Raw genomic sequence first — 8,446 nt, 5'->3', positions numbered from 1 at the left:
CTTCTAAAATCTCAAATCATTTCTTTAGGTTGCTCCTGGAAAGTCAGTGTTTGATTACTAGATACCAAAAAGGAACGTAACTAGTAATTCATTGTGTCCTGGCTTTAGCTGGGATTGGCTACGGCGCCTCGTGACAATTTGACAAAGCACGTTAGACGCTGGATGCCAAACTAGATTGTACACTAATTTAGATTCCTGAATGTCCAGCTGCATTGTCTTGCTGTGACACGGTGAGTCGTCACATCAGATGCATGAAGTTCAGCGGACGTTTGCTGTAGGTGTGCACAAACTTTATTTCTGTCTGTTTCAGTCATTATTAAAACCCAGTATATTTAATCTCTTCTTCACATGATCTTAAAAAATTGTTGTAATAATAGTAAAACAGTAAAATCTACTCTTGAAAATGATGGTCTACACCAAGGGTGTCAAACATAAGGCACATGGACCAAAGCCAGAACATTACAAGCAAATAATAAAAACATTAATTGGAAACTTTGATTTTTTTTTAAACAGATTTCTTGAGTTTTGCAAAAATATAGACATTCACCCTGCACCACAGCAAATAGAAACAATTAAAGTTTTAATTTAAAGGACATTGTGGCATTATTTCACAGGTCCGACTAGAAGTGTCAACATCAACATGTGTAAACGTGTACACTGATCATAGTCGTTTACAAAAATCAGTAACCGTGCACACAATTTTCCTTTTCCTCCTCCACCTTATTTTTTTTTCACCTATATATAATGTTTTTGGGGTGATGATGTTACCTGAAAGTTTCAGATCATAACATTAGCTAACTAAATGTTCCCTCTAGCGCAGTTATCCACACATATAATAGATACATGCGGTGCAAGGTTACGTCGATTAAAAAAAACCCCGTAGTCAAGAGTTGTGTTGAAGTTGACTCGGGACGCGATGGCAGCTAACAACGAGCGGAGCGCTGTGTGGCAGCTTTTCCAACAAACTGGAAATACAGCTGGGTGGAGGCTGTGTCAGGCAGAGCTGGTTACGTACCTTAGCACAGACCAGCTGTAATGGAAAAACCCCAACAAGCTGGAGGGAGAGACGCTGCTTCCGCCATTGGTGTTACCGCTAGCTGTCTCTTTATTGCTACCGCTAGCGGTTCACAAGCTAGCATGAGGGATTTCACAGACAGCAAAAATCAAAGAAATGTGACAAAACACTTAGTGAACATATCAGCAGCTTAATAGCTGAAATGGTGGCGTGTTTGACTGATAACTACTGGAATGTCTCTCATTAATGGGATTATGAGGGACTGTATTTCAATGGAGACAGAGTCCTCTAGTGGTTATAAAGCGCAACTGCAATAGAAAAAGACCACAAATCTCTGACGTCACGTGTAACCAGTTACTCGTTGGTTAAAAGTCACGGTTATTCGTGGAGAAAAAACTTAAACGTTCACACCCGTGGGTCCGACCCACTCAAGAAGAATCTGGACTGTATGTGGTCCCTGAACTGAAATGTGTTTGAAACAAACAACGACAATCCTAAGAAAGGTAAAGATGCCTCTTGAAAAGGTAAGCTAATGTTAATCATTGCTACAAATATGAAAGCTACTGTGACTATGCCCTGAAGCTAAGATGCTAATGCTACAGACAGTCTGACTTCACTGGTGATAAACTCAGGAGGATGAGTCGACGCAGGATTAACAGAAGGAAACAGAAGGTTTAAAGAAAGCCGCTGCGAACAGGAAAGCTTCTGCCGCACGTTTCAAGAATTACATCTGGGTCTACAAATTACATTTTGGCGAAGTGACAATCTCATCTATTTTTCCCCAAATAGAGGGCGTTCAGACCACTTTGTCCACCTCCGCTCCTGCCTCATAATACACAACACATGAAAATTAAGTGGGATGCAATCATGAGGCGCTCGCCGCTGTGAGAGTTACGTTATTACACTGTTCTCCAATGCAGCCGTCAGGATGATTCATGGCAGGGTTTCTCTCCCCGTTATTGCTCCTCAAGGTGTATTTAGGTGGAAAGTGATGGACCAATAAACATTTTAAGAAAGCAGTGCTAAAGATCGGACGAGCTCTGAAATGTTGGCCCACGTCTGAAGAGCAGATTGTTTGCATGTCGAATTCTCGTTTCATGTTTCAGAAGTTTCTAAACACGGATGTCTGTAGAGCATCTAGGAGAGGCAGACATCCTGATGAAAAGCAGCATCCAGGTGGAGATAACAGAAAAGGGAAGCAGTGGATGGTTTAAACACAGAGAGGAACAGATGCTGGAGAGACCAGAACGCCGAAGCAGCTCGGCGCCAACATCAAGGCGAGCGAGGCGAAGCAGAGGACCAGAGGAGGGGAGGAAGCAGTAGGAGGAGAGTTTCCCCCAGTGAGATCCCTTATGAAGGTGAGCGGCGCTGAGCAAATCCAGCGCTCAATCGACGTTTCAGATCCCTCCAAGTTTAACAACTGCTGCTGCTGCTCCAGAGCTGCTGGCCTCCTCTGAGTCCAACACAAGAACATGGATCACTCACATCCAAGAACTGACTCCTACTTAGCTGATTCTTGAGGAAATACTTCGAAAATCTCACACAGAATCTGATTCTTGGACCTGTAAAATGAAAGGAAACGGAAGAAAGCAGCATCTCCTCGCAGAAATGACAGAACATGTTGATTTTCATTAAATGTCTAAAGGACGTGTGTGTTTAAACAATGGAGCATGAAGAACTGTTTATCAGCGATGTTTCAGAAAAGCAGATGGTTCCGATGGTTCATTTCAAAGACTCGGCTCTCAGAACCGTGTCATCTGCATTGACAGATCTCCACAAGACGTTCACTTACAGTCTCCAGAAGGAAGGAGGGGGTGATGGCGGGGCCGGTTTCAGAAGATTATTGTGAAAATGCTGCTGTTCACATCAAAGCTGGAGTCCAGTGAGGAGGATGAGCGCAGACTGAAAGACGGCCCAGCAGCGAACTTGGCGTCCGCCCAACCCGTCAGGACCGGAGTTCAGACTCACCCAGTGATCCACATCAGATAAAGCTGCAGTGATTAAAACACTGGTACATTACACAAACAATCATGCAGCAGAGGCCATTAACTCGGACTGCAGTACATTTCTTGCCTCATATTCTTTCTGTTCTGGCAGGACTTTATTGCTTCCCGACTGATGCTGCGCCTCATTTGCATATTCCAGCGTGCTGATCGTGTATTTGCACAGAGCACCTCGACGTGCGCTCAGACATTCAGGAGTTCATAAATGAAACGGACGTCCGACGAACGCGTCTCTTCCAGGCAGAACTCAGGATGCACACCTGCAGCAAGCCGCTGTCTTCATGACTGATCATCAGCGTGGACGGATCCGAGCTTCCAGACTCTCAATTCAGCATTTGGACCCAGAAAACCTCCGTCAGGCTGTGCTGCTCCCCTCAGCTAATGCTACAATCGAATCAAATTAGCTTCAGATATCCAAGCCAAGGCTTTTAAAACACAATCTCTTGTTTGTTGCTGCAGGAGCACACACACACGCACACACACACACACACACACACACACACACACGGTGAGATTCCTCATTTACACACACCATCAGCTGCACACACCTCTCCATCATGGCTGCCTGGAACAGCCACAGAGCCTTAATGGAAGCCAGCGTTCTGTCTCAGAGCTTCTCATCTGCTGTTGGTGGAAGAGGAGCCTCCACAGCGACGCCCCACAGCACCATTGATATCACTTACTGCTATACAAGGCCGTTCGTCCCTTAAAGGTCAGCGGGAGAAATGTTCCTGTCATCCGTTCGTCTGCTGCATGCTCTTCTTGAAGGTCACGTCTCCTGAAACCCGAAGCCGCCCCGTCGCTCCACAATGAAAGAATGGTGCCATAATTTCTCACAAAGACAAAACTGAAACTGCACTGATTGTTATGTGTCCAGATGGGTTCGATAAGGAAATGAGCGACCATCATCAGAGCAGCGACTCCTCACCACTGACTCATGGGGCTTCTTCCCACAATCCTGTTTCAGCGCCGTCATGGCGGATCGTCTCCGGGACGCCCGCAGTCGCCAAGTGAGAGGAGTGGAAAGTTAATTTGGGTCAACTTGAGAGGAGTTAAACACATCACACACAACTCTCCGCCATCTGCGAGCGGCCGGCCCGCGGGGGGAAAAAACCAACTGTTCAGATTAATGTGATTTGACGCTCCGGTCGCCGCAGGTGTCCCTGGGGAGAGACCATTAGCTCCACGGCGCCGCTTTGAGGGCAGGATGACAGGAAGTCAGCCGCGGCCGTCTATTTGTTTGTTGACGTTTTAATCTATAGAAGATCCATTCTGCAGAAAAAAAAGCATAAATCTGTAGATGCCGTCACAATTTTGATATTTATGGAACCATTCAAGCAGAGCAACGATCGGAATTTAATTTTTTGAAATTGTTCGATTAGTGTATTGATCTTTTTTACATTCAAACACAAGTATTCACAGGTGGGTTGCTGCATTATTTGCAAAATATACAAAATATGGCAGATGATTGTCAAATTTGAGGTACAACACACACAGTTCATGTTCATGTTCATGTTCATGTTTATTTATTCCATTTCTTTCATGATACATAATCAATTTAATTATACACATCTCTTAATCTTCAGTCATAATGAAAAAAAAAAAGTAAAAACACTCTGTTATAACAAAAAAAACCTGGTGAATGGGCTGTAAACGAAGGTTGTAAATCAAGCTTTACATGAATCAGCGATCATGAACTCATATCAGTGACACTTATAGTGAAATTACATCACTTTTTCTGTTCTCATTTCAGAAAAGAGGTGCAACACTGTGTTGAAAACAATGTCTACACTGTTTACACTGAAACTGCAGAAATACTGAGGGCAGTGGTTTTTATTAGTTTTTCCAAATAGTAGATCAACTTCCTCTGATTTTTCTGCTAATTTTTAAATCACTTAAACCTCCTGTCGGTCAGCGCTGTAATGCTTTTTACTTCACTCACTTCACATCGGGTTTGAGTTTATTTCCTTCTCGTTGCTCAGTGACAGACGCCTGGCATCAGTTTAGGGAGTTCGGAGGATGGGCGATTAGATTAAAGGGGGGGGTAAATGTTCCTCCTGTGCCACCAGGGAAGCTCCGCCCTTGAAGATCAACTCACAAGACCAGTGCTGGTGACCTTTCATCGTGCCTGCACAAGAAACGGGTGCAAAACGGGGGACATAATGTAAACAGACAGCTGAAACTGACGCTGCCACGTCTCTCCACCGCTCACAGCTCACCTGCAAACAACTGGATGTGACTGATCATGTCAAGAGCCGAAGTAGCAAAATGCAGCATATATGTAAAGTTCATTTTCTTGAAATCTCTGAATGTATACCGTGGAACCACAGAGAGAGGAGACAACAGAAATAATGAGGAAAATGAAGGTCAGGGAGCCGCTGCCACCCTTCAAGGATCAATTGAGGACGCCTGTGGTCATTAGTGGTGAAACGTTGTCACAGAGCTTCATTAAATCTACCCGAACGCAACACCCGCACTCGTCTCGATTCCTAGGCTTCCTGCAAAAAATCTCAGTGAAAAACAGTGAAAGTGTTGAAGATCCTGCTGAAAATAGGCTGTTATACACTTTTCTTTTCTTTTTTTTTTTTTTTTGTCATCTCTTGTAGTTGTCCCAAGGTGTTGTTTGGTTGCAATCGCAGATATGAACAGTTCTATTTGTGAACATCCGGAGAACTTTATTCCCTCTGCTGTGTAGAAACCATGTTCCTCAGAACATTTTCATCCATCAGAGCGATCACAGATAAAATCTGATTCCATCAAAGTGAACGACGGATTGCCCTTAAAAAAACACACAAGACACACAAAAGACAGAAAAAAAAGGCCTAATAAAATCCAATGAATGTGTCTCTTTCTCTGTGATTTCCTGATTCTCACGTCTCTGTTTGCCAGTGTGATTTGGCAGCCGGACCGAAGCTACCGGAGCCTTTATGGAGCACAGCCATTCAGCAGCTTCCGTCTGAGTGTGAGCTCTCTCTGCTGAAAGCACACACACACACACACACACACACACACACACACACACTCAGAGCACAATACAGTTGCTATAAACTCTCTTTTTTTAATTTATTTTTTCATTTTATTTTTTTGTCTTTCCATGATGGCGGGGGAGGTCCCTGCCTCCTCTGACCGCATCCGTCACTGCTGCGTTGTGTTTTGGTTTTCCAGCGTCCCTGTTCCTTAATAAAAGATGTTTGGCTTTTCTTTTTATAACCTATTTGTGCCTGGAAATTACCTGTTTTTTGGTGTGTGTGTGTGTGTGTGTGTGTGTGGGCATGTGTGTTTGACCTATTTGTGTCCTGGAAATTAATTTTCGTTGTTCGCCTATTTTTGCCTTGAATTTAGCTCTTTTCTTCTTTTTTCAAACCTATTTGTGGACTGGAAATGAGCTACTAACTTCCACTACTTTGCTACACCTCGTTCTAAATTCTCCACCCCTTGTTCTAAAGTTCGGCACTCTGTTCCTCTTCTTGTCCGCAGCTCAGAGTCCCTCACACACCCGCAGGAAGGTGAAGAAGGACACGGTGGGCTCGATGGCCTCGGCTTTTCCCTTCTGCTCGACATCGTCTCTGCTCATCTGCCACGTGGCAGCTGAGATCAGTCCCCAGTCGTAGAAGACGTCGAAGAACATAAGCAGGAAGTTTCTTGGGTGACCGAGGGACTCGTTCAGAGCCTGAAGGGCGTAAAGCGCCTGCAGCCGTCGCTCATCGTCGGACTCCAGGTGTCTTCCGTAGGACTGGTTCTTTGGAGAACAACTGCTTCGTCATTTTGAGCTGCTCCTCCCGTTGCTCCATCTCAGGGTCTATGTGGACCTGGAGGATGGTCTTTGGGCCCTGGTCGGCCTTCCGAGGAACCCAGTTTTTCTCTTTTAACGCCACGACGTCCTGCAGCACGAAGCGGATTCGTGCCGACGTCTGGCGCTCCTCGATCAGTGTTGTCATCTGGTTGAACATCTGATCCATTTGCGGCTTGGCTCCGTTAGTGTCGAGCTCTTTGCCGACCGTCGAGAGCAGCGTGCACAGCTGCTGCAGCGAGTCCTCGTCCCGTTTCTTTAACAGCTGGAAGGTACAGCTGAAAATAATGGCCGCCGTCAACACCTTCAACTTGAAGAGTTCCCCAATGAGTTTGACGAGTGCGACTGAGCGCCTCCGAGCCTTGTTCTTCACATACTCCAGCTCCTCCGGAAGGCGCTCATGCTCTGCGGTGGATGCAGAAGAGTCCAGCTCCGCCTGCTTCCTCTGAACCGACACCTTGTCACTTCTCTCCACGCCGAACTCCTTCTGGCGGCGGCGAAGCAGCAAGGTGCGGAGGATCACAGTGCTGCCGGCTTTCTCGGCCGTCTGCACCTTCAAGTGAGCAAGGCGGTGGCGCAGCTGGCCGTACATGACGGAGAAGCTGGGCTCGTCGACGGCCTTCTCAAAGACCAGGTCCACCACACCGTTGAGCCTCTCCTCGGAGTCGATGCTCAGCTCCAGCACCTGCTGCACCAGCCGGTCGAACCTCTCCGGAGCCAGTTCATTCAAGATGGCCCGCACGTTCCGCAGGAGGCCCTCCGTTTGCAGGCCTACTACAGATCACCATGAGCCTAACTCACCACAAGAGAGCAAGGTAACTGTGTCCTCAGGTAGAATGTGAAGAGTGATTAAAGATCAGCGTGACACGCAATTATGACCTCTGACCCCTGTGAAGACCAGGAGCAGGCCAGAGAGGCCCTCAGAGCCCAGCTAACCGGCGGCCATCCCAGGGTCCAGATCCGAGCCGCTCCCCCAGGCAGACGTCCACGCACCGGTCCAGAAGGGGCAGAGGAAAGCCCCGGCCGGGACCCCCGGCGCCAAGACCAGCAGGAGCCGGCCCCCTCCCGGGCACCGGACGCCCGGGGCGGGCAGAGCCGAGAGCCCAGGACCCAAGACCCAAACCGACCCCCCCCCCACACCTAGGCGGACGGCCATGACCATACCCCGGAGAACCGGCCCACATGGGCGGCTACCTGCCCCAGACCAGCGCCCCCCCAGCACTGCAACCACGTACCCCGAGATCCAGGGCACCAGCCCACCTCCTCCTCCCTAACCCCCCTATCCCCCCCATCTCCCTCCCCTGCCCAGCCCCCCACAACACCCACACACACACACACACACACACACACACACACACACACACACACACACACACACACACACACACACACTCATACACCGTGAGTTAAAATAGAACAACAGTGGAAGTAGCAGAGCAGGACGGTGGAGGTATCTCTAGTAAACGGACCGTAACAGCCGGGATAACTCAGCTTTTCCAGGATGGATTCACCCTCGCTATTCTTCCTTCTCTTCTTTGTGGTTACCATGGTTACCATTGGGTGTCACTTTGTCAAACTATTTTAAGAAACTATCAGCCTTTATATAGAGTAACACGCATGCACACACACACACACACA

At 47.3% G+C, this 8,446-nt stretch overlaps 1 pseudogene; it reads right to left on the bottom strand.

The window, feature by feature from the left end:
• Positions 1 to 6,496: 6,496 nt before the first annotated feature.
• Positions 6,497 to 7,964, bottom strand: LOC115407104 (eukaryotic translation initiation factor 4 gamma 3 pseudogene; annotated as a pseudogene).
• Positions 7,965 to 8,446: the final 482 nt, after the last annotated feature.

The sequence above is a fragment of the Salarias fasciatus genome, chromosome 19 (assembly GCF_902148845.1).
Source record: "Salarias fasciatus chromosome 19, fSalaFa1.1, whole genome shotgun sequence".
NCBI classification, from domain to species: domain Eukaryota; kingdom Metazoa; phylum Chordata; class Actinopteri; order Blenniiformes; family Blenniidae; genus Salarias; species Salarias fasciatus.
The sequence above is the reverse complement of the archived record's forward strand: the minus strand, read 5'-3'. Positions and strand labels throughout refer to the sequence as shown.